The following is a 27,856-nucleotide window of genomic DNA, read 5'->3' as shown; positions in this document are numbered from 1 at the left end:
ACATAACAACTATCTTATTATAAATATGTTTCAAGTGTTGCATAGTGCATACTTACTACAATAAGATCATATGTTGTTCAACTGAAAGTCAAATTTAACTGGCATCCTGTACTATCTGACACCCCAAGAGACAGCTCGGTAAAAGCAGTAGGGAGGGGCATTCTCTAGTAGTCACATATACACAAAAGGGGAATAAAATTTTAGGGGAGAAAAAGTTCTATTTATTTATAAGTAAATTAAATGTTTCTTAAAAAGCAGAGATGCCAAAAAGGCGCTATTTTTAATTCAATTGTTAACTAAAATTTGCTCAGATCCTCAGGTGTCAAATCTGACAACTAACTGGGAACATTTCTCAGGAGTCTGATTGAACATAGCTCAGCTTTTTTTTTTTTTTTTTTAAATTTTATTTTATTTATTTGACAGACAGATATCACAAGTAGGCAGAGAGGCAGGCAGAGAGATGGGGGGGGGGGAAGCAGGCTCCCTGTTGAGCAGAGAGCCCGATGTGGGGCTCAATCCCAAGACCCTGAGATCATGACCTGAGCCAAAGGAAGAGGCTTTAACCCACTGAGCCACCCAGGCGCCCCTGCACATAGGTCCTCTTTAAAAACTAATGATCCTCCCAAATTGTGTGTAGCTCAGTTTCACACTGAATATATACTAAACTGCATATCACATATATAACTGATAGTATAGTGCTTATCTATTTTTCTCATGTGGTGATAAAATTGGTAATATTACCTTGTACTTATGCTGGGTCTCCTGTTAGGGGTTTGGTCATCGTAGGCCAATGTGCAATGCTTGTGGAAAAAGCCTTTTAAAATTTATTTCTGGGGCGCCTGCGTGACTCAGTGGGTTAAGCCTCTGGTCATGATCTCAGGGTCTTGAGATCGACCCCTGCGTGGGGAAAATCTCTGCTCAGCGGGGAGCCTGCTTCCCCCTCTCTCTCTTCCTGCCTCTCTGCCTACTTGTGATCTCTCTCCCTCTGCCAAATAAATAAATAAAATCTTTAAAAAATGATTTGAATGTATACAGAGAAGCTGGGAAATGAAATAAAGATTTTTTCCATTAGAGATGCAGATATAACTGAGTATACCCTAGGGTATGTATTTGTGGGCTGGCCCTACTCTTTTTAATTTACAGGGGGTACTGTGGAACCCCCTTCAAGAGATTTCATCCTAGGAGAATAAGAAAATTGGTAGAGCCAGTGAGACCCAGCAACACAGCTCCCAAGAGATTTTGAGCAATGCTTGTGCAAACTGACCCGAGCCATTTTCAACAGTAAGGATTATTAGAATTCTTGTCAAAAATATTATTAACTTTGAAGAGTAAGAGATAGATAAGGAGCATGTATGCACGCTCTGCATTTCCCCATTTTCCAACCCCCGCTCCCCCCGCCTTTTTTTAGCTATGTGGAATGGAACCAGGTCACAGACAGAATGCTGCTGCACATATAAACATCTATTACTAAGCAGGTACAGAAGCGGTCAGATAACCTGTTTTGTAATCTCAACTCCCTGTCCTTCCAGGTGGTCTGAGAGTGCCTAGAATGAAAGTTTCACTACAGGCAGGTCCATCAATATTCTCCAGGCACAATACACCTGAATTCATAGACAGAGTCGGGAGCAGAATTCCCCAATAAGCATCTGTACGCAGAATTGTATTGAATCCTGGTTGAAGAGACACATTCCAAAGAGCACTGGCCATCTCTTTTCCATGCAAAGGTCAGTGGTTATAGTCAATTGCTACATTTCAAATGTCGATCTTTAAACCTATGGGAACAATTTGTAACATCCATTATGCAAATTAGCAAAATCTCTTTCGGTTTGAGATAAAGATTGCTGAAGCCCTTTTGTAAATCCTTCTGGAATGTGAGCTTCTGGCTTAAGATCATTCAGTTGTTAAGCAACTACTGAAAAGATACAGATGAAAAATGTATGATACATAGACACTTACAGAAGTATTTAAAGCAGATTTGTCATATAATACACCTGGATCTAGCCCTGCACATGCTATGGCCTACATTTAAAGAGATGTGTCACTGAAATGTGCAAAACCACATGGCCTGAAAAGCATGTCGTTAATATAACATGGAGCAGACCATTTTTTGACTTTTTCAGACCAGTGCTCAGATTTATCATTTTGTGGATCTCGGCAGAAAGCTACAGTATTCTATTCAGAAGAATGTTCTTTAGTGTAATGATGGCATCACCCTTCACACCTGGTGGAGCAGCACATCACAGAGGCAGTACTTGAGGGGGACTGCTGTGGGGGATGGAATGTTGGTCTTGTCAGGTTGATCAACATAGGCATGATGGTTGTTCAACATAGGTTAATCAAGGTGGGCCTTCTGCACATAGAAGATCCCTTCAGGGGTGCCTGAGGGGCTCAGTGGGTTAAAGCCTCTGCCTTCTGCTCAGGTCATGATCTCAGGGTCCTGGGATCGAGCCCCATATCGGGCTCTCTGCTCAACAGGGAGCCTGCTTCCCTCTCTCTCTACCTGCCTCTCTGCCTACTCATGATCTCCGTCAAATAAATAAGCTCTTAAAAAAAAAAAAAAAAAAAAAAAAGAAGATCCCTTCAGATAATCAGTTATGGAAGGAACTTCTGAAATACAAACAGAGGCAATAAGCCACTCAAAGTTTGGTTTTGTTGCTGATTTGATTTCTTTTGTATCTATAACCATAAATTGAAAATCCTATTACATTTACAAACAGCTTTTGACCTGCTAGTACTTTATTATATACTGGAAGACTTAAAACAGAAATCAGCAATTTTAAATTATTATAATGCTGCCCACGTGAATACTATACATATATTTTTGAGTACCATTTGCTCATAAGGCTATCCAAAATGCTATAAATAAGATAAAAAAATTTGGATTACTAATGGTTCCAATTTTCCTAATCAGGTAGATATCTTCTGATATTCTCCATTCTTTGATATGTATTAATAACCTAAATCAACAAGGAAACATTTACAAATAAATATAATTTTTTTAAGATTTTATTTATTTATTGACAGACAGAGATCACAAGTAGGCAGAGAGGCAGGCAGAGAGAGAGAGAGGAGGAAGCAGGCTCCCTGCTGAGCAGAGAGCCCGATGTGGGACTCGATCCCAGGACCCTGGGATCATGACCTGAGCTGAAGGCAGAGGCTTTAATCCACTGAGCCACCCAGGCGCCCCCAAATAAATATAATTATTATCTTCTAGATAATTATTTTTAGATTTGATTTTTCTCCCTACAGGAAGATATCCTTCAATGGTTCTCTAATTTTTATTTATTTATTTTTTTTAAGATTTGTTCATTTGGGTACCTGAGTGGCTCAGGCAGTTAAGTGTCTGCCTTCAGCTCAGGTCATGATCTCAGTGTCCTGGGATCAAGCCTTGTGTAGGGCTCCCTGTTCAATGGAGAGCCTGGTTCTCCTCTTGTTCCCCCATGCCACTCCTGCTCTCTCTCTCTCTTTCGATCTCACTCTATCTCAAATAAATAAATCAAATTTTTTTTTTAAAGATTTGATTTATTTATTTGACAGAGAGAGATCACAAGTAGGCAGAGAGGCAGGCAGAGTGAGAGGAAGGGAAGCAGACTCCGGGCTGAGCAAAGAGCCCGATGTGGGACTCGATCCCAGGATCCTGAGATCATGACCCGAGCCGAAGGCAGTGGCTTAACAAACTGAGCCACCCAGACGCCCCTTTTTTTAAAAGGTTAATTCATCTGTTTTAGGAAGAGAGAGAGAGGGTGTGTGTGCCAGTGAGTGGGGGAGGAACCAGAGAGAGAGAATCTTTAAGCAGACTCTTCTCTGAGCACATAGCGTGACCTGGAGCTCAATCCCATCACCCACGGTACCATGACCTGAGCTGAAAGCAGGAGTGTGACACTTAACCAACTGAACAGCCCAGGAGCCCCAAGTGGTTCTCTAATTTGAAAACACACAGCATAGTTACTTCTTTAAACAACAGTTTTGAAGAAAGAGTCCTAACATAGTCGTGCTTGTGTGTATATGTAGGTGTGTTTGTAAGACTGACTAATTCTATGACGTATAAAATAACATTTAACAGAAAAACAGGTCTGATGTGGAATCTAACCAAATAAGACTAGGTATTAAAGTTCCAAAATAATTTCATTTTGCGACATTCTAAACTCAAACTGCCTTATGTCCTATTCACGGAGTAATGTCACCGTGAGTCATTATCTCTACAACACCATGGATTTTTAAAGAAATGTCTGTTGTATCAAAACAAAACCCAGCCCCCAAGTTGCTAGGTAACTTGGATTAAAAAGAGGTAAGACTAGCTAGCAGACCTAATTTTACTATGTAGCAGTCAACTTGATAAACGGTATCACAAAATGCTATACAGAACTAGCTATAATCAGGGTCATCTCTATCCTTCTCTCCTAGGAAGAAAGGAAATTCTAAAGAAGAGTAGTTGACCGTATAGGACACACACACACACGCACACACACGCACACACACTGGGTGTTGGCGTCTGCACAGAAAAGATTAATATTTTAACCAGTAGGAAGTTATTTAATTTGAATATTATCTGACCTGTTGGTAAAGCCTTACTAATGAGATCAAATACACGTAGAAGGAAAGAAAAGGCCCTCAGCAACGTATCTTAGATCAGGAGGAAACACTTCATATATAAACCACTTGTAATCAATCTAACATTACTTTCAGGACGAAAAGGTGTTTTATTTCCAATCTTGTTAAAGAAGTAAGAAGATAAATCATCAATCTTTCATTTAGATGTTGCTATGATTCTTCATGATCTGCCCTGAAATTTATCCCACAATTTATAATATTGGAATCAGCCAAAATGCATATAGACATTGCTTAGGCTTTTTTTAAGAAAAATAAGGATTCATTCTAACATAAATCTATTTTTGGAGAAAATACGCCAAGTAACTGAAAGTATTTTTAAATTTTGCTTTCATATTACACAAAGATATGCCCTCAGGGAATCATTCTGAAAAGATAATTTTTAAGCTTGTCAAACAGCATTCATTATTTTTTACTACTATTGGCTAGAAATGGCTTAGAATGTTAAACACCTGCACTGCAGATAGTGTTAACTAAGTATTTTGGAGGCAGATGACAAGAGACCATCTCTTAATAGAGCACATTACCTAGTGGACAAGAGAAAGCCAAGGAACATTAAAGAGTAAGTGGTATTTAGTGCTGCAATACCTACAGTGAGAGAAACGGAATTTTATTCTTGTGAGCACATTCTGTAGACATCCAGGTGCCTTATCCTACAGCCCCATGCATATCCTTGAATAAAGTGTCTGTAACTAAGTGTTCTGTGTATAAACTTTCTGGGTACATCACTGAATGTACATCTCCATGCTCTGAGAAAATTTACTCTGGTATATGATGCTTTTAATTAGAAAGAGAAAGCTATGCAATCCCAAAAACATCACTCATTTTTCCATTTATGGAATGGCCGTGCTTAGCTTTCATCATTCTTCTTTTAACAAGAGATGATGTTTTCTTAACATTTTACCTGTGGTACCAGTCTTACATTTATATTCTTTTAAAACAGTAACCATGTCACATGCCATGGGCACTATACATTGAAAAGCTAAAGTTAGCCTGACCGTATTTTTTAAGCACAACCATAATCTGGATTTTTATTCATATTATTTTATTTTATTTTTCATAATCCGGATTTTTAAAATAGCAGAAAACTCTTAAATGTTTAGCTATGATCCTATGAGATGGGTGTAAAGATAATTGCTAAGAAGCCAATGAGATAGTTATTAATTTTTTTATATTGCATTTTGTTTTGTTACTATTTCAAGTTTCCAGCATTTGGCCATTTATTTTTTAAATATTTTATTTATTATTATTTATTTGACAGACAGAGATCACAAGTAGGCAGAGAGGCAAGCAGAGAGAGAGAGAGGGAAACAGGCTCCCTGCTGAGCAGAAAGCCCGATGCGGGGCTCGATCCCAGGACCCTGGGATCATGACCTGAGCTGAAGGCAGAGGCTTTAACCCACTGAGTCACCCAAGCACCCCTGGCCATTTATTAGTATATGCAAGAATTAGAATATTAAATTCTTTTGTGGGTTTTTGTCCATTTTATGTCTTTTTTTTTTTCTTGTTACTGCATCTGACATAAATTCACTTCATACATATATTGAACCACTGGCATGTTAGACAGGGGTCAAGATTCTAGGTTCACAACAATGAAGACACCAAGCTTCCCTTCAAGGACCTCAATGAAGGAGGAAAGACAGATACACAATGTTGAATGTGTCTGGTAAGGCACTGGGGGGAGAAGTTCTTTTTTTGTCCCTTTGTTTTTTTAAGATGAAATTACTTGATTAACCAACAGGATTTTGATTGCTTATTGGTTTATAGGTAGATCAGCTTTTATTTACTTATTAATTTATTATTTTATTATTTGTTCTGTTTTTTTGGTAGATCCTCTTTTATTTTTTATTTTATTTTAGTTTAGTTTAGTTTAGTTTATTTCTCCAAGTTTGTATTTGAATTCCAGTTAGTTAACATATAGTGTAATATGAGTCTCAGGTATACAATTTAGTGATTCATCACTTCCACACCACACCCATCAAAAATGTTCATCCTTAATACCCATCACCTATTTAAACATACCACTAAATACCTTTCATCTGGTAAGCCTCAGTCTCTCTATAGTTTAGAGCCTTTCTTGGTTTACCTCTCTTTATTGTCCCCTATGTTCATTTGGGTTTTTTTTGTTTTTTGTTTTTTATTTTATTCAGATTCAATTAACTAACATATGGTGCGTCCTAAGCTTCAGGTTAGAGTAGAGTGACTCATCAGCTGCATCTAGCACCAAGTGTTCATTACATCATGTGCCCTCCTTAATGTCCCTCACCCGTAATTACCACATCCCCCTACCCACCTACCCTCCAGCAACCCTCTGTTTGTTTCCTTTGGTGAAGAGTCTCATGTGGTCTGTTTTCTCCTCTGATTCTCTCTTATTTTATTTTTCCCTCCATTCCACTATAGTCCTCTGTCTTGTTTCTTAAATTCCAAATATGAGTGAAATCATATGGTATTTGTCTTTGTCTGACTAATCTATTTCTCTTAGCACAATACACTCTGGTTCCATCCACACTGCTCCAAATGGCAAGATTTTATTTTTTATGACTGAGAAATATTCCATTGTATATATACACCACATTTTTTAAAATCAATTCATCAACTGATGGACTTTTGGGCTCTTTCCATAGCTTGGTTATTGTTGATAATGCTACCATAAACTTTGGGGTGCATGTGTCCCTTCAAATCAGTATTTTTTTATCCTTTGGGTAAAAATCTAGTAGGGCAATTGCTGGATAATAGGGTAGTTCTATTTTTAACTTTTTGAGGAACCTGCATACCATTTTCCAGAGTGGCTGTACCAATCTGCATTCCCACCAACTGTGTAAGAGAGTTCCCCTTTCTGACTTCCTCACCAACACCTGTTGTTTCCTGTGCTGTTCATTTTAGCCATTCTGACCAATAAGAGGTGATATCTCATTGTAGTTTTGATCTGTATTTCCCTGATTATGACTGATGTTGAGCATCTTTTCATGTGTCTGTTGGCCATCTGTATGCATTCTTTGCAAAAATGTTCATTCATGTCTCCTGCCTATTTTTCAACTGGATTATTTGTTTTTTGGGGTTTATAAGAACTTGACAAAAACTTGATTATTTCTTTATAGATTTGGAGTACTAACTCTTTATCAAATAAGTCATTAGCAAATATCTTCTCCCATTCTGAAGATTGCCTTCTAGTTTAGTTGATTGTTTCCTTTGCTGTGTAGAAGCTTTTATTTTTATGTAGTCCCTCTAATTTATTTTTCCTTCTGTTTTCCTTGCCTCAGGAAACATACTAGTCACAAGTTGCTACAACCTACGTCAAAGACAAAAAACACTGCCTGTGTTCTCCTCTAGGATTTTGATGGTTTCTTGTCTCACTTTTAGCTCTTAATCCATTTTGAATTTATATTTATGTATGCTATAAGACAGTGGTCCAGTTTCATCCTTTTGCACACTGCTTTCCAGTTTTCCCAACACCATTTGTTGAAATGAGATTTGGAAGGGTTTGTTAGTTTGTTGGTTTTCCACTGGATATTCTTTCCTTCTTTGTCAAAGTTCAGTTGGCCATGTAGTGGTGGGCTCATTTCTGAGTTTTGTTTTCTGTTCCATTATCTATGCATTTGTTTTCATGCCAATACCATACTGTCTTGCTCACTTAATCTTTGTATTATAATTTGAAGTCCGCAATTGGATGCCTCCACCTTTGTTGCTCTTTTTCAAGATTGCATTGGCTATTCAGGATCTCTTGTGATTCCATACGAATTTTAAGATTGTTCCAGCTCTGTGAGAAATGCTGGTAGTATTTGATAGAGACTGCACAATTGTAGAGATTGCTTTGGGTAGAACAAATGTTTCAACAATATTTGTTCTTCCAATCCATGAACATGGAATATTTTTTCCATTTCTTTGTGTCATCTTCCATTTCTTTCATCAGTGTTTTATGTTTTCAGAGTACAGATCTTTTACCCCTTTAGTTAGGTTTATTCCCAGATATTTTATGATTTTGGTGCAATTGTAAATAGGATGGATTCTTTGATTTCTCTTTTTTTTTTTAAGATTTTATTTATTTATTTGACAGAGAGAGATCACAAGTAGTCAGAGAGAGAGAGGAGGAAGCAGGCTCTCTGCTCAGCAGGGAGCCTGATGTAGGACTCGATCCCAGGACTCTGAGATCATGACCTGAGCCGAAGGCAGCGGCTTAACCCACTGAGCCACCCAGGCGCCCTGATTTCTCTTTCTGCTGCTTCATTATTGCTGTATAGAAATGCAATAGATTTCTGTATGTTGATTTAATATCCTTTGACTTTACTGAATTCGTGTATAGTATATGTCTTCTTATAGTGCTTATTTTCTGGTATAAACAACTATTATATGGACTAAATGTGATTAACTGGCTATTTATTAAATTGTCATTATAGTTGGGCAACAAAGTCATAAGGTGTTACAGAAAGTGTTCTTGTTAACAAAAGATAAATTTCATCCATATCATGGAACATATGCTTTATTTGTGGCTATGGTTCACACAGAGGATTTTAAATTATCTCTATGTAATAAATTTAAAAAGTTAGTAAAATTGTCCACATACAGACATAAAATTATAGTTTTATAAAAACTATATAAACTCAAAATTATATCTCTTCATAAAATCCCAATGATTTCCTATATTTACTTCAGATTTTCTAAAATAAGATATTGCTAATAAATTTGAAACTCCATGAATCCTATCCATCCTATTCTTTTTTGTTAATTCACTCCAGACCTGGCATACAATGTCTGGAACATAGACATACCTCTTTTTATTGTGATTCATTTTACTCTGCTTCACAGATTTTTTTTTCCCCAAAAAACTGAAGATTTAGGAAACCCTGAGTTGAGCAAGTCTATCAGTGTAACTTTTCCAATAGCTCATTGTAACTTTTCCAATTTGCTCATTCACGGCTCTGTCTCACATATTGGTAATTCTCTCAATATTTCTAACTATTTAATTATTATTATATTTGTCATGGTTGTCTTTGATCAGTGATCTTTGATGTTACTACTGTTATTGTCTTGAGGAGCCAAAAATCACATCCATATAAGACCTGATTAGTCAGTGGCCATCAACACAGAGGCAAGATCTTCCACCAGCAAGAAGACTATGACTTTCTGAAAGTTCAGAGAATGGTTAGTATTTTTTAACAAAAAATTAATTTTTAGATTAATATATGTCATTGGGTTATTTTTAGACATAATGCTATTGCACACTTAATAGCCTATAAACATAACTTTCATATCACTGGGAAACCAAAAATAAATTCAACTTGCTTTATTGCAATATTTGCTTTATCGCAGTGGTCTAGAACTAGACCTGAAATATCGCCCAGACATGCCTGTGTGGTGTTTACTATTAGAATGAATTTTGTATATTTTATCCATTTATGTTTCTATAGGGAAAATATAGTATTTCTGGTGTGTTTCTTGTTATCATGTTTAATGAAAATACAGTCTCTTTCTAATTTTGGCTCATTTTAAGATGTATTTCTTTATGTCTGCCTGTTCATTCATTTTAAGAACTTTAAATAATCCATTAAATTAATGTACCACTGCTTGTCTATTTATTTCCCTACTGATGGGTACTGAGTTCAGTCTTTCTGTTCGTAATACACAAAGTATCAATAAAATGATTCTTTGCATTCCCATCATTCCTATGTGTTGGTGTTTATCTAGGCCAGTAGGTGCCAAGTGGTAAAAAGCACTTTATTTTTACTTAATTTGGGAATATTCTTAACATGTTTTTTCAGGATCTTCTCCATTGGAGTCTGGGACCATTTTTAAAATTGAACCGCCTAGATTACTTTTAAAAGTATTAGTATGGTACAGCTGTCACAATTAATAAATCAATAGTGATGCATTATCATTAAGTTGAGTCTATAATTTATGCAGGTTTTCTTAGTTTTCACCTTATGTTTTCTTTCTCTTTTGGGATCCTGTCCTGGATAGCACATTACACTTAATCTTCATGTCTTCTTAGGCTCCTATCGACTGTAATGTTTTCTCAGCCTTTCCTTGTTTTGGTGAACTTGAAAGTTTTAGGAGAACTAGTTAGCTATTTGGCTGAATGTCCCATTGGGACAATGGGATTAGCCTGATCTTTTTCTAATGATTAGACTGAGAATATTTGGGGAAGGAAGGGAGATCAAAGAAAGCACAGTGCCATTTCATCACATTATACCAAGGGTATATTGTACCAACATGATTTACCACTCACTGCTGATGTGAACCTTCATCACTTGGTTGAGGTAGTGTTTGTCTATAAGTTTCTCCACTGTAAAGTTACTCTAACCACCATTACTTCCCCTTTCCACGATGTATATTTCAGAAGGAAGTTACCATGCATAGCGCATGTTTAAGGACTAAGGAGTTATTTATATAACCCCTTGATGCCCATATATCTGCATAAATTATTTGGAATTCTTTTGCACAGAATGTTCTTCTATCCCACACTTACTTATTTATTCAAGCATTTATTTATTTAGTATGGACTCCTAGATATTTATTTTAAACTTCGGGTTATAATCCAAGACTACTTAATTTATTTTGTTGTCTGCAGTTTGGGCTCTTGCCTTCTGTGTCCCTTTAATATATTCCATCTTTGTAGTATTTTTGCTTTTTTGTTTGTTTGAGCCTTTTCTTAATTTTTGTTACTACAAGATGCTTACAGGTTGTGGAAAAATCTGTAAAATCAGCAATTTCTCCAAGGAGTCCTCCCTTTATTTTGGAGATTGATGTTAGAAACCATGATCTGGGGGCACCTGGGTGGCTCAGGGGGTTAAAGCCGCTGCCTTCGGCTCAGGTCATGATCCCAGGGTCCTGGGATTGAGCCCCACATCAGGCTCTCTGCTCAGCAGGAAGCCTGCTTCCCTTCCTCTCTCTCTCTGCCTGCCTCTCTGCCTACTTGTGATAGCTGTCTGTTAAATAAATAAATAAATAAAAATCTTAAAAAAAAAAAAAAAAGAAACCATGATCTGGATGATTGATATGCGTGTTATAACTAGGATTTTATTGGCTCTAGGTACTCTCAGCTAACAGAACAAGGATTTACATGTATGCATACTAACCTGTGCATATATGCATATTTTCAAATATTTCTGTATGTAACAGTCTACATCCATATTCAGTTAAACATGAGTTCATACTGAGGTCCCAACTGTGATCACTAGATCATATGATAAACTATATTTAGCTTCGTGAGAAACTGTCAAAACTCTTCCCAAGCAGCTGTCCATTTTGCACTCATTCCAATGAATGAGGGCTCCTGACACTCTGCATTTCCACTAGCAACTGGTACTGTCAGTTTTTGGATTTTAGATATTCTAATAGGTGTGCAGTGATTTTTTTGTTGTTTGAAATTTCCTAATGATAAATGATGTAGCATATTGCTTCATATACTTGCTTACTATCTGTGTATCTTCTTTGGTAAGGCATCTATCTGCTCAGACCTTTTGCCTGTTTTTAATTGGGTTGATTGTTTTCTTTCTTTCTTTCTTTTTTTAAAGGTTTTATTTATTTATTTGACAGAGGAAGAGAGAGATCACAAGTGGGCAGAGAGGCAGGCAGAGAGAGAGGAGGAAGCAGGCTCCCTGCTGAGCAGAGAGCCCGATGCGGGGCTCACTCCCAGGACCCTGAGACCATGACCTGAGCTGAAGGCAGAGGCTTAACCCACTGAGCCCCCCAGGCACCCGAGTTGATTGTTTTCTAACTGTTGAGCTTTAATGATTTTTATATATTTTGGATAACAGTCCTTTATCAGGTATGTGTTTTGCAAATATGTTCTCCTAATCTATGGACTATTTTTTTCATTCTCTGGACAGAGACTTTGACACAGTAGAAGTATATAACATTTATCAATTTTTTTCTTTTATGAATTATGCTTTTGGTGTAGCTCTAAAAACTCATCATCAAACTCAATATCATATAGGTTTTCTCCTAAGTATATTCCAGAATTTTTGAAATTTTTATTTTACATTTAAGTCATGATTTTTTTTCACCTAATTTCTGTAAAAGGTATAATATCTTTGTCTATGGTTTTTGTTTGTTTGCTTTTGGATGTCCAATTGTCCTAGCACCATTTATTGGAAAGACTATTCTTTCTTCATTAGATTGTCTTTGTTCTTTGTCAAAGATCAGCTGATCACATTTACATAGTTCTATTGTTGGAGTCTTATCCTCTCCATAAACCATTTGTCTACTTTTTCACAAATACTGTGCAGTATTTTTTACTGAAGCTTAACAGAAAGTCCTGAAGGTAGATGGAGTAAGTCCTTCAATTTAGTTCTTTTACAGTATTATGTCAGCTATTCTAAGACTTATAACTGTTCATATATATTATAAAATCTGTTTGCAAATAACTAAAAAGAACTTGCTTGTACTTTAATTGGAATTGTGGTGGATGTAAAAAAGATGTGAGGAAGAACTGACATTATAAACAGTAAGTCTTATCATTCATGAAAAATGAATTCTCCCATTTTTCAAATATTCCATCATTTCTTTCATCTGAGTTCTGTAGTTTTCTATATAAAAATCCCTACATATTTTAGATTTACACCTAAGTGATTCATATTTTGGTGGTATTATAAATGTCATTGCTTTTTAAATAGTTGCTTATTGTTGGCATTTAAGAGTGCAATACACTTTTTTTAAAAAAAATTAACAGGATTTGTGAGATTATGATTCACAGACCTGTACCCCTGGGGATAAAAATATATGTTTATAAAAAATAAAAAATTAATAAAATAAAAAAAATGAACAGGATTTATGTATCCTTATTATATGGCTTATTAGTTGCAGTATTTTGGTTTTTGTACAATTATTTGAGATTTTTCAACATGGACAATATGTCATTTGCAACAAATACACCTTTACTCATTATTTTCCAAACACCATGCATTTAATTTAATTTTATTTTATTGTCTCATTGCCCAAGCTAGGACTTCCAGGACAGTGTTGAATACAAGCAATAAGATTTCAGCTATCTCTCCAGATATAGGCTGGTGGTTTGCCCTGAAGTTGTTTGTTCTCTGACAGATTCAAGAAATTGTTGGCTTTCACTGATAATATCTAAGTTCTTTACACAGTGGAGTTGACACCAACATTTTTCAACAAGGTTTGGATTCTGCAATCAGATAACGAGGATTCAAATCTAAGCTCTCTTCCCTCTCACCCTCTCTCCCTTTTTCTCTCCCTCCTTTCTTTCTTCCTCTCTCCCCCCCATACATCCTAAGTTTTATATTCTTCATTTAATAAAGTGGAGATCAAAAATAATGACTATTCTCCTTACTTCACAATTAGGATTACATTTTTCAAATAGTAACTACTATGAATTTGTTAGTTAATAATTATTAGGAGAGTTTACAAAATTTAACAAATTTTAACAGATTTTGTATCTTATAAAATAAATCTAAGAAAATACTATTATAACTTCTAATTAGGCATCTCTCCAATCAGACAATGTAATAGCTGACATGCAAGGATTATTATCTCATTTAATTATATATTAGTGTATCCTTACATATTAATGTATAAGCCCTCAAGATATATTGTGAAGGTTCAGGTTCCACATACGTAGCTAAACACTAAAATTATACACATTATTCTAAACCCTAGGGTGCTGTCCAACTTTAAAACAATACATTGGTCTTTGAATCTGATAAATGGCTACAGTTATTTATCCAAATATATATTGTGAAAAAAGAAGATATCATTCTTATTGTAGCATTTTCAAGGTAGTGGCAAGAAGACAGAATTTGCCTTTTTTCTTTAATTATTTCCTTTTTGTCTTTTATAGTAGTATGGCAAAATTTAATTTGTGCCTAACCCTTTGTAAAAAAACACAAAATAATATTTGGATTAGTGAGCAAATTCTTGCTTTCACTTGAAAAGTTAGGAGATCTGGTGAATCTGGAGCCACATTCCTTTCTAGCAATAGTCAGTTGCACATTACTTGTGGCTGCTATCTTTAGACATATCATATGCTCTCCAATTCACCACAGCCCTTACCATTTCTTATATTAACACTCAAGTTTGCCTTGGTACATTGGTTTACTTTCCTAACCCAGGGAAATAAGGGAGTTTTTGTCCTAACATTTCAGCCCTTTGAATTGAATATTTAATCTAAACTCCCTAAGCCTTATTTGAATTGTTCAATCAATATAGCAATGGAAACTATATGCTGATGTTTGAAATAGAGACAATAGCTGACCTTCCTCCCCCTTGTTTACTCTCAACTGGAAAATCAATCATAGAACATATTTAACCTGAAAAATGAGCAACTAGTCATTTTGTTTGGCAGCTTTCCTGCTCTTCAGGAACCGCAGAAACAAAAACTCAAGAAGTCACTCAGATTAGGGAGTATGTATCTGCTGTCACCTCATCTTCAGAGCCCTTGACCCAGAGTTCTATCCTTGCGGATGCGGAAAGTCAGATAATCAAGGACTGCGCAGAATGGTTGAAGAGAGTCTGCTGAGACCACTTAAAATGTTGTTCTCTCGTAGTGGAGGTGTGTTGCATTCTTTTAATTTTATAAGCATCCTTTAGTTAAGTGTTACAAATCCCTTACTTTCTAAGTGACAAGTATTGGAATTGTTATTTTTTTATGTCCCCAAACACAAAGAAAAGAAAAGGCAACAGCATAGCACATGTGATTAGGACCTAATCCCTTATTAGGTTATCAGGAGCTAAGGAAAGAAGTTCATGCTGGACAAAAACGTCTAGTACCCCAACCTTATTCAGAAGTGGATAAAATTAATGTAAATACTGCATTTTATAGGTATATAACTTTGATAAGCTTAGTGATTTCTTCTAAGATTACATAGTGATAGTAATGAATAGCTTATAGGCTTTGGGTTAATCACCAGTTCATGGTCTGATTCTATCATTTTTCAGCTCTGTGAACTTGGCAAAGTCATTTTAACTCTTTCAGTCTCCCTCACCTTATCTACAACATAAATATGGCCATACCTACTCCACTGCATTGTTCTCATATTACATGAAATAAGACTTGTAAGCAAAGAGAAGGAGAAAGCATATGGCCATGTGATTGAAGGCATTTCCTTTCTCTTAATTAATACTTGTTAATTTACTATGTCTTACAATCTTATTATTCAGACCTCGATTTCTGAAATAAATAATTAAACATAAGAAGCTATGACTGTATATATAGGATAGAGAATGACACTTACACATGTGCATATAAAATTTAAAACTAAAACTAAAACCAAATGAACAAACAAGAAACCACCAAGTTCAAATTTATTTCTACCCGGCTCATAAAGCAACACTGGGGCTCACGTGGAGACATACCAGCCAGATGCCAACACCAAGGCTCCTACATAAAACTTAAAGGAAAATGAGAGAAATCCTTCAATGGCCTGGTGGACTGCTATACTCTCTGTCTGCTATCTTAACACAACACAACAGATGGTAGTATTAGGAATGAGTGTGTGCCTGTATGCCTATGTTAGTGTGGGAAGCATATATATATATATATATATATATATATATATAATCACATCTCACTGTGCTGTGGCAAAATATATCAGTGAGAAACAGAGAGTTCTTCAAAACTGACCATATTAATATTAAAAAAATACTTAATGGAAATGGTAAATAAGTGTCAAATTGCCCTAATGCCAGATCAAATGGAAAATGTATTTTTGTATTTTGTTAATTCAATGAAATCCTGAATCAATAATCAGCAGTTTTTAGGGAGATTTATTATAGATTATCAAAATGAGATAAACTCTATCTTTATAAATTAGATATTGAAAGAAAAAATAAAAATTATGTGAAATATATGAAAATTGGGTATTTTCTAACACATATCATTTATTTATCCAAATACTCATAGATCTAATCCTTCAGGAAATATGTATTGTGAACCTACTATCTGCCTGTTTCAGTTGCTGGGATAAATTAGTGAAAACAGGATTTCTGCCTCCCCCAAAAGTAATTCAGACAATTAGCAACCAAACACTTAAATAAGTAACATTATTTCAGGTTTAAGAGATAAAGACTAATGGGAAGAACTATTTTGATATGGTGGTTTTGGAAGAAATCGTATCTAAGTGGAGAAAAATAATGTGAGAAGAACAACACATATATCCAAATTAAAAATATTCTATAAAGTGTAAAGGGGAAGAACATGGGGAAAGAGAGTGGTGTACTTAAAGTGCATTAAGGTGCCTTGAGCAGCACAAACAATGGAGAGAATATGAGATGGGGTTAGAGAATTAGGCAGTGGGACTTGTATTTGGTCCTCTAAATTATGATGGAGTTTGTATTTCGTTCTAACGTGATAGGAAGTGATTGGAGGCATGTAAGCATAAAAGTAATATGAGGTGATTCATTTAAAAATATACATATAAGTTACTGAATTGAGAATGGTAGGTAAGAGGCAGCATTGGATTAGGGACACCAGTGAAGAAGACATCCACATGGGGCATTTGGGTAGCTCAGTGGGTTAAGCCTCTGCCTTCAGCTCAGATCATGATCTCAGGGTCCTAGGATTGAGCCCCGCATCGGGCTCTCTGTTCAACAGGGAGACTGCTTCCTCCTCTCTCTCTCTGCCTGCCTCTCTGCCTACTTGTGATCTCTGTTTGCCAAATAAATAAATAAAATCTTAAAAAAGAAAAAAAAAAGGGAAGAAGACGACATCCACAAGACAACTGGACAGAGTCCCCTTTCAGTGTTGCTCTTCCTGACCATAAATTGGTTGCACTGCCAATAATTGCTACACCCTAGTAGAAAGCATTACATTTTTTTTTTCAAAAATGACATCTCATCAATGTTAATAGGACTGGCTTTATTGTTTTATTTTACAAAGTAAGAAACCAAGATACAAATATAAATGCATTCTCCAAGACGAACTATGATGTGAGGACCAACACAGAAAATCCTACTGCTTCCTAATCCTAAATATATAACTAATTATATCAAGTCCTAGGGAACCTGAAAGAAGTAGTTAAAGCTGCCTTCAAGCTAAACTCTACTATGTTAAGATTTATAATACATTTATCAACTTCTGTTTAAAATGTTATCTGGTTAGCCCTACTTATTACTGAACCTCTACATTTTTATAAAAATATATATGAAAGAAGGACCCCTAGGTGGCTCAGTTGGTTACGCTTCCAATTTTTTATTTCAGCTCAGGTCATGAAATCAAGACCCCCATGAGGCTCCACGCACAATGTGGAGTCTGCTTGAGATTGTCCCCCTCTGCCCCTCCTCCTACTCTCTCTGTTGCTTTTAAAATAAATAAATAAAATCTTAAAAACAAAACCAGAATGGAGAGCAAAGCCAAGGGAGAAGAGGATGATAAGCTGTATGGTTTAAAGTTTAAATTGCTATGAATGTGGCAAGTTTAAATGGAGTTAAAAATATTGCTTCCATTTGCATATCTTTATTGGCTTTTCATATATTTAGCATTTTTATTTATTTTCCTTTTAAAATCATTCTTCAGACACCTTGTTCAGTTTTCTATTGTTTATTTGCCTTTTGTTTCTTGCTTTGTGATTACTATTTCTATATTAACAAAATACTTATGCTGTCTTTACAGTACTACATTATAAGGATGGCAGAGAACTGTCTCCTTCCATTATCTCTATTGATCATTCAAATTTTAAAATACCTAATACAATTATAAAAGCAATTGGAAGTGTCACTTCATTTTAGAATTATAGATTCACAAAAGTAAATTTCTCTCAGAAATACCAGTATCAGGAAACACCCTAGTATTATTCTGAGCAGAGCCATATTTTTTATTTGAATAAATTTTCAGGAAAAAACAAAAGAGTGATGTGGTAGAGACTTGTCACTCAGGATTGCACTTGATGAATATCTTTTGGACCTGGAAACTGGTCTAATTCCTGCATATCTTGGCCTACTTTCAGGCAGTGGAACTGAATGAGGAATTCCAAAGTAATCAAGAAAATGAATCCAGAACATACACATGAAATATAGATAAATATTACATTTTCACTTCTTCCTAATTCTAGAAAAGGGTAAGAGAAAACATGCAAATTTGGGGTCTATTGGAATTGCAATCAAAATCTTTAGACAAAGAGAAGAGGAATACATTCTATTGATCTTTCAGAAAATCATTCATTGAAATAATTTAAAAAAAAAAAAGAAAAAAGAAAAACAGCTTGGCATCCTCAGTACATAAAAGAAATATGGCCACCAAATGACAAGAAGTAAAAGCCATCTATATTTTCACAAATTATCTGTGTGTGTGTGTGTGTGTGTGAGACACTACAACATATCCAAGACTCTAGTTTGGTAGGCATCTGACTACAAAAGTAACCAAAGACTGACAGGGAGCTCCTGCTTTCATGGCTTACATAAGAATAACAATGACCAAATTGTCATAAAAATGAATATTAAATTCCAACTTTAATCAGTAGATGGTACTATGAATGTGTTTGCATAATAGAAAAAAAAATGCTTCTCCAAGAAAGGAACGATTGAGTTAGGAATGCATAAGAGAGGGAATTAACTAGGTGGGTAAAGTTAAGAGAAACAAGCATAAAGACATTATTACAAAATTCACATGATGTGTTTAAGGAACTAGAAGAGGGCCGGTAACATGAATGTGTAGAATGAGGGTAGAATGGAGAAAGTATTACGTTCAATGACCAGGAAGAAGTACTTAAGGCTAGATCATGCCAGATATTAAAGAACACAGTAATAATTTTAATTATTATTCCATGGGCAAAATGACACCATGTAAGTACAGAAAAGACATGCTGAGATTTATTTTTGAAAACGATCACTGCACAAAAGAAAAAATGGGAGAATGGTGATGGAGGACAGGCTCCAGTGAAAAGCAGGGAACCAGCCAGGAAGTCATTTCAAGACCTTGTGTGAGGGCTTTAGTGGTAAATCTGGGAAGAAAAAAAAAAAAAAAGTGAGACATATTTTGGATGCCAAATTATGGTGGGTTAGATGTAGGCTAAAAAGGGGGAAATTATCTGGTATGAGTCTTAGATCAGTGACTTGCATAAATGGATGAATGTTACCATTTACTGACAGGGAGAATAGTAGAAGAAAACATTAGGGTAAATGTTATTTTAATAGAGAAAAAACCTTTAGTTCATTACAGGACATAACGATCCTGAACGATCTTTAAGATATTCAAGTGCAAATATCAGGTGGGCTTTTAGAGATACTGTTCTAAACTCAGAAGAAATGCTTAGGCTAGAAGTATAAATTTACATACCATCAGCATATAGGAGATTATTGAGACTGTGTAACGGATGAGATAATTTAGGGGAAGACACTGAAGGAGAAAGGAAGGGAAGAGAACATGAGAATAAGGACTGAGAATACCCCAAATTAAATGGGTGAGTAGAAGAGGATGGTAAAAGACAGTGTTCGGCAAGAAAGGTAGGAGAGAATTAATGAGAGTGTGGGGTCTTGAAACCTAAAGAAAAATTTTCAAAAATAGGAAATTATAAACAAAATTGATGGCTGCTTGAAAGGACAAAATTTGTGAACTGAGAAACGGCATCTGAATTTAACAACATGGAGAATATAGAAGAATTTTGCAAGAGTTACTTGAGAGGAGTTATGAGGAAATAAACTCAGGGTGAGTTGGGTACTACATGAGTGCTAAGAAAGTTCCAGAACAGAAATAATGAGCTTAGAAAAAAAATTAAAGAGAATAATTGCAAGGAAAATAGGGAGAGCCTAATTAAGGGTTTAGAGAGGAAGGGTATGTGTGTGTGTGTGTGTGTGTGTGTAAATCTTTTCCTTTTATCATTTAGTAATGGAGACTTTAGATGTTGTAAAAGCAATGAAAAGGATCAAGTCCACAAAGAACAAATATTAAAAAGAGAAGAGGAAAGAGAGAGTTGTGGTTTTGGGGGGGGGGGCGGTGTTGTTAATAATTCTTTAATAGGATTCAGGTTCCAAACAAGGTAGAAAGCAGCGGCATGAGGGGTGCAGGGAGGGGAATGAGGAGGGACCACCAGGCGCGGCTAGGGGGGCCACTGCCAGAGGCCCGATGGGAGCCCTGGGCTGGGGGTGGGGAGGGGAGCTGGGGCCAGTCTACCGGCGCGGGCAAGGGCCAGCGGATGGTGTATCGTACATAGGGGACCCCGACCTCCTCGTCACTCTCGTTGCTACAGCACAGCTCAAGCATCAGCGCACACACATGATGGCCCAGGCCAGCTTTCGCTTGGACCCACGGCTTACAATCTCTGTCATCGGCGGATCCAACCATTCCTTGGGCTTGGCGGCTGGCATGAAGAAGGTGCAGAGCATGGACACACCCTGGGACAGCATGGGCTTTTGTTTTGTTTTGTTTTGTTTTTGGGGTTCTTTTTGGTGTTGTTGGCTTGTTTGTTTTTTGGATTAAAACAACTATTTTTTATTTATTATGATTCTGTGGATTGAATGTTCACTCTTATGTTCCATGTAATGGAGCGTAAGTACTATTAACTAGTGGGATCATTCTTGTGATTGCATTGGCTGGGCTTGTAGGTACAAGATGGACTCTGTTGCATTTCTGGGGTCTCAGTGTTGTCAGCTGGGGGATAGAATTCTACTCAGTGTGTCCTCTCTCCATATGTCAGCTCATCCTCCTCATTCTCTAGGGTCTATCCTAATGTTCTCTCTCTCCAGCAGGACAACTTGCACTTCCTTTCAGAATGACAGCTGGATTCCAGGAAAGCAAAGGTGAAAGCTGCTTCTTAAAGGTGGTAAGCCTGGAACTGCCAAAGAGGCTTGGAAAATGAGTATCTCTTTTTTTCAGCTTCCATACTAGAAGGTGAGCTCTGTTCTTTGCCAAAATTTGTTGGGAGGAGAGAGAGATGCAAAGATAATAGTGTAGAGCTTAATAATAAAAGATAGAATGGAATCCAAAAGCCCTTGGAGGGAGGGGTCATGAGTTACTCTTTCATGGTAAAAGGGAGGTAAGCTAGAACACATTTAGATATAAATGAATGGAGATTTTGTCCCATCTTTAATTGAGACGTCAGTGGCTTAAAAAGTTATTGGGGTAATAGTGGAAGCAAGACGTAGGAACAGGATTCTGTGGTTTACAGTAAAGTACTTCTTCAATGATTTTAGTGCTGCCCAGTTATAGCAAACTTTAGTGTGTGATCTGGGGAGTAACTAAGATCAAGTTAGTTTGCTCAGTTTGGTGCAGGAGAGTCAATCAAGACATTGAGAAGCTGAAGGATTTGTCATTGAAGGATTTGTCCACAGAAATGATGAAATCGCCCACTGTGGTGGAGAGCAAGATAGGGAGCCAAGGTAAAGAATGAAAGTAATAAGGAAAGGGGTTTGATGGAAGAACCTAAAAGAGAGTCCATAAAAGAACACAGTTTACCCATGAGTGAATCAACAACAGACTGTAAGAAACAATGGTACATGAAAAAGAGACACTCTTCTTTCCTATTCCCAAAAACAAAGTATCTGAAAGAGTGAACACTAATCTCTTGAGATCAGTGTAATACAAGGAACTGAGAAAAATGTTTTCACAGTATGGGATACAACAAGGAGGGATTTTCTGGTTACAGGGATTCAGAAGGCACTGAAGTGTTTCGTGCACACGCTAGTTATTGAAAACCTGGATGAAATGCAGGTGAATTGTTTCTCATGGAAGGGGAAGGTATTGAAACTAATGGCCAGGAAGCTCTCTTCCTTGGCAGAGTGAGAATAGATCCCAAAACTGTCAACTCCATAAAGAAACACCAATGCAAGAGAAAAGGAGAGTATACAACAGAAACGAAGACAATAGTCTAAGATGAACAAAACTGGGAAATCGAATACAGGATATCTGCCGTGATAGAGATAAAAAAGAGAGAGTAGAATATTCACAAAATGATAAATAAGAAAAGCCAAAGGCTTATGGACTATTTTTTTCCAAATTCCACTGTAATAAAATGTTCAAGTTAAAGCAAGTATCTTTTTTACTTAGCCATATGTTTTTAAAATATAGGAAAATAAGAGTTCAAAAAAGTACAAAGAAGACTTTCACATTATTTCATTATTTATAATGCTTAATCCTGAAAGACCACCTAAGAGAAAAAATGCTATTTCTTTTTCTTTTATTTCATTTTCTTTTATTTCTTTTCAGTGTTCCAGAATTGGAACACTGTTTATGCACCATGTTTATGCACCACACCCAGTGCTCCATGTAATACGTGCCAAAACCCAAAATGATTCTAATGTTTTAAGCAGTAGTGAATAGTATGAATATTATCTTGTTTCTTAATTGAGATATAATTGACATATCAACACAGAAAGACAACATATTAAGCTGTTAACACCTTATCTTAGGTAGTGGGGATGGTGATTTTTATGTCTTGTTTAAAAACACGTATATTATCTCAAAATATTGAAACCAGAAAAACAGTTCCTATAAAAGATACTATATGTGTATGTGGTACGTGTGTGTGGAAAGAGAAATCTTATATAATTTTATCAAACATGTAAATTCCCCAAATCTTTATTTTAATAAAATGATATGTCTTTGTCATGCCAAAATAAGCAACTTAGAGGGTATAAAATGTTGCATATGGTTGTCAGCACCCATTCTGTCCAGGGGAGCCACTGAAAAGTTGTTTCAGTGGATATTGTTTTAATTTGTGTGTCCTTTCATGCAGAGGACAGTGACAGCCAACCTTGCTCATTAGTGCTTGTTAACACAACTGCCACAGTCTGTCCACCTGGACTCAAGTACTTCCTAGTTATGCAGAACACTCATGACTTGCCTAAGAAACAGATGGTCTCTTTCAAGTATATGTCCTGTTTAGGTGTTAAAAAAATAAAATAATAAAAGAAAAGAAAAGGATATAACAGACACTGCACCATTCCAAGGATATCAATAAGTAGACTTGGAAAGATGTGCACAAAGCAAGTTGCTAAAGTCTGTATGTGGCTATACACACACACACACACACACACACACACAAACACAAACACAAACACACTGCACATGTACATATATAGTATTATGCATTTATAGTATACACATATAGAGATGTGTATGTTTATATACACATATAATACACATGTAAACAAATGCACACATACTAATGTGCATGTGTGTGTATGGATGTTTCTATGTACCTAAAAATGCACAAATCTATTAACAGTTTTTATCTTTGTGTCAGACTTTTGGCACTGAGAATCAACTATCATTTTCCTCATTATTTAAAATTTAATGTCTAATTGAAATTTTCCACTGTGGGACCGTGACACAGTTGATATGAAATTCCAAACAAAGTGTTCAAATGCAAGTGTTTGAAACAATTGTCAGGCTCGGGTCGTTTTTTAAAAGTTCAGTGGAGAGATTCTGTGTGCAGTGAGTGAGCTGCTAAAAACCAGTAGCAGCAGCCTCTGGAAAATTATAACTGGGGGGTGCCAGCTGAGGAGTCTTTATAGAACCAAGCAAAATACCAGTGAGAATGATCTGCCTCAAGAACATCCAGGTCCTGAGAGTGGAAACCTAATTTGGGAATCAGACCAATACCATGAGGTGACGAGCTCTGTTATTCCTTGAATTCTTCTCCCTGTGGTTTTCAAGAGCTAAGCCAAAAATATAAGAGATGATTGGAAGGAGAATTAGTTTGACCAAATGCAAAGACCAAAGCCTGCAATGAGCAGGCTCTACATGCAAGAGAAGAAGAGAAAGTTTACCTTGAAATGAAAAGCGTTGATTATTGAAATGGATGCTCTGAGAATTTAGATCATGTTGTTCCACTTCAAGCAATTGTTTGACTTTTTCTTGCCCAAGAATAACCAGAAAAGGTACATGTTCTCTCAGAGTTTTTATACAGTTGAAGCAGAAAATTCCTCCCCACTCAGCAGCTTAAGAAGGCAAGTGGAAGACAAAAAAATAAGTTGCGAAATAAGTCAAGCACAGAAAGTCAATTATCATATGGTTTCACTTATTTGTGGAGCACAAGGAAGAACGTGGAGGACATTAGGAAAAGGAAAGGAGAAGTGAATTGGGAGAAATTGGAGCGGGCGATGAACCATGAGAGACTGTGGACTCTGAGAAACAAACTGAAGGTTTTGGAGGGGAGGAGGTGGGGGGAATGGGTGAGTCTGGTGATGGGTATTAAGGAGGGCACGTATTGCATGGGTGTGGTGCATAAACAATGAATCTTGGAACACTGAAAAACTTAAATTAAATTAAATTTAAATTAAAGACAGCAATTTTTTTCAATGCATCAGTTACATTTACTTCTATGTTTCTCAAAAAACATTTTACCAGAAGCAAGCATTACTAGTCTTTAAAAAAGTACATACAAATTATTGAAATATTAGCAGAACATGTGTTCTATATTAAACTATACAGTAAGTAAATGGCAGGGTTTTGAACTCAATGACAGTCTAATTCTAAAATAATCACTGTAAAATACAGTAAGGTATGTTTAAATATATTACATATATGTATATATAATGTGTGTATGTGCATCAAGTAAGTGATACGAAGCATTTTACTGCACAAATGTATAAGAGATATCTCAATATGTTCTGGAAGTTAGCTCAATTAGTGTACTGGAATATAAAGAGAGGACAGACATGGGAACTGATGAGATATGATGCTGGCTTGCTTGGTGGAGGAAAAAGTGTGGAGTTGTTGATGTCATGTTAAAGAATGTAGATTTAATTATATAATTAATGTGGAAGTGAAGACCCGTTTTAACGTGGAATCATAAAGTTGTATTAATACAAGTTAAAAGTTTGTCCTCAGTATATTTGTTGTATTGGCATTTCTAGTTGCACTTATAATGTTATATATTAACTATCAGGCCTCTTTCTCTTCCAGTGGACTGTTGAATTCCTAGTGCCACAGGCTAGGAATTTTCTTGCAAAAAGGAAAGCATGTTTTGGAGGATGAAGGAAAGCAATAAGCTAGAGTTTGTCTGTTATTTGGGAATAGAGGTGGGTCTATAAAGAGAAATATAGGACATTAGAGATGTTTTAGAGATAATAATACAAAATTGATCTTGATGTTACAAAATTAGCCAATATTTCTCAAAAAATTGTGAAAGGCAAAGAAATGGATCAAGAATGGAACTTTATGTTCTACAGATTTTTTAAATTAGTCATAATTTTTTTAAAAGATTTTATTTTTGTTTTATTTTTTAGATTTCACATATGGTGTTTGTCTTTGTCTGCCTGACTTATTTCACTTAGCATAATACCCTCTAGGTCTATCCATGTTGTCATAAATGGTAAGATGTCATCCTTTTCTATGGCTGTGTAATATTCCAGTGTGTGTGTGTGTGTGTGTGTGTGTGTGTGTGTGTGTGTGTGTATGCAACACAACACATCTTCCCTAACCATTCATCTAAGGATAGATACTTAGATTGCTTCCATATCCTAACTATTATAAATAATGGTGCAATACACATAGGGGTGCATGTCTTTTCACATTAATATTTTCATTTCCTTTGGGTAAATACCCAGTAAGTGGAACTACTGGATCATATGGCATTTCTATTTTTAATTTTTTGAGGAATCTCCATACTTTTTTCCACAGTGGCTGCACCAATTTACATTCATCCCAGCAGTGCACAAATGCTGCTTTTTCTACACATCCCCGTTAATGCTTGTTATTTTTTCTCTTCTTGGTTTTAGCCATTCTGAATTCTCATTGTGGTTTTGGTTTGCATTTCCCTGATGATTAGAGATTTTGAAGATCTTTTCATGTGTCCTTTGGCTAGCTGTATGTCTTCTTTGGTAAAATGTCTATTCAGGTCCCTTGTTTATTTTATAATCAGATTACTTGGGCTTTTGGTATTGAGTTATATGAGCTCTTTATATGTTTTGGAAAATATCCAAAATATCATTAATATTGTTTTTTAAGAGCCTAATCATCTAAGCACTTTCTTGTATTTTGTAGAATGTTCCCTTCTATCATCCAGTAATTGTCAATATGGGAAAGTTAGGTATACTAGAGAGATCTTATAAAACCGAAATTTTGCCTGTTTGATGGGTATGCTTATATCACTTCACTTCAGACCAGAAGTAATACACAGCAACTACATCTATTGGATTAAGTGTTTGATTATAAAGATGAGTTCACTTGCATAGGATCTTGTTTTTATCTCTTGGTTCAATGCGTGTACCATATATTTACAAGCCATAAGTTTCTGACTAAGAGCTATTGTACAGTTGGAAAAACCTGGCACACCATATATACCCTAGTAGATACGGTCGAATTACTGAGCGATTCACATTTATAGGTTTGACGTTCACTTCCTGATTCTGTAGCTAAAGTTAGAAGACACCAGTCTGTGTGAGTATAACAAACGTGATGAAAAGTAAAGAACAAAACTCTTTTTGAACATGTTTTATTATACCTTTCTGAAGGTAAGGGATGAAGTCTCCTGAGCTGAGAAAGGATTCTTTGCCACCATCTGCAGAGCCTGCCAGATGGAAAGGGGGCCAACTACTCAAAGCAAGAAAGTGTTAGCAGCCAGGGGATGATGCTGATAGAATAAGTTCAGCCATGCTCTAATGTAGTATAGGATCTGGTTTGTTGCAACACATAGTTATCAATTTTTTTAATTTTTTTTAAAGATTATTTATTTATTTATTTATTTGGTAGAAGAGACACAATGAGAGAGGGAACACAAGCACGTGGAGTGGGAGAGGGAGAAGCAGGCTTCCCACTGAGCAGAACCCAATACAGGGCTCGATCCCAGGACCCTGGGATCATGACCTGAGCTGAAGGCAGACACCTAATGACTGAGCCAACCAGGAATCCCTCAATTTTTTTTTTTAAATATTCAGTGTCACTGGTATTCACTGTCATTTCTTAGGCATTACTCTTCCTTTCTTATTTTCTCTTTCCAGCTCTTATTTGCTTCCTTGGTTTTTGCATGTAGAGCAACAGTGTTGATTCCCATCTATAATGTATAGAAAGAGGTCTATTTCCAAACTAATCTGTCTTTTAAATGGGGTTAATAATATGACCTTATAATTATGCACAAAGGAGACTATCACATGATGTTTATCCACACCAAAATAAAAGTTGCATAAATCTCTGAGGAAACCCAATCCTATTTCCTTTTTATAAATGCTTTAACCTCATCCTAAAATTAAATTATTCTACCTTTATCCACAACATAAAGAAGATAAACTATTGCACCCTACAGAGTAAAGGTCCTATTAAAAATAAAATAGATAAAATAAACATCATTTTTACTTTTATCATCAAGAAAGCATTTAGATCATAACATTTTAAAAGCTATTTAGTAGTGCTCCATGA

Source organism: Mustela nigripes, chromosome 1 (genome assembly GCF_022355385.1).
Source record: "Mustela nigripes isolate SB6536 chromosome 1, MUSNIG.SB6536, whole genome shotgun sequence".
In the NCBI taxonomy this organism is placed as follows: Eukaryota; Metazoa; Chordata; class Mammalia; order Carnivora; family Mustelidae; genus Mustela; species Mustela nigripes.
Note: the sequence above shows the minus strand (reverse complement) of the source record.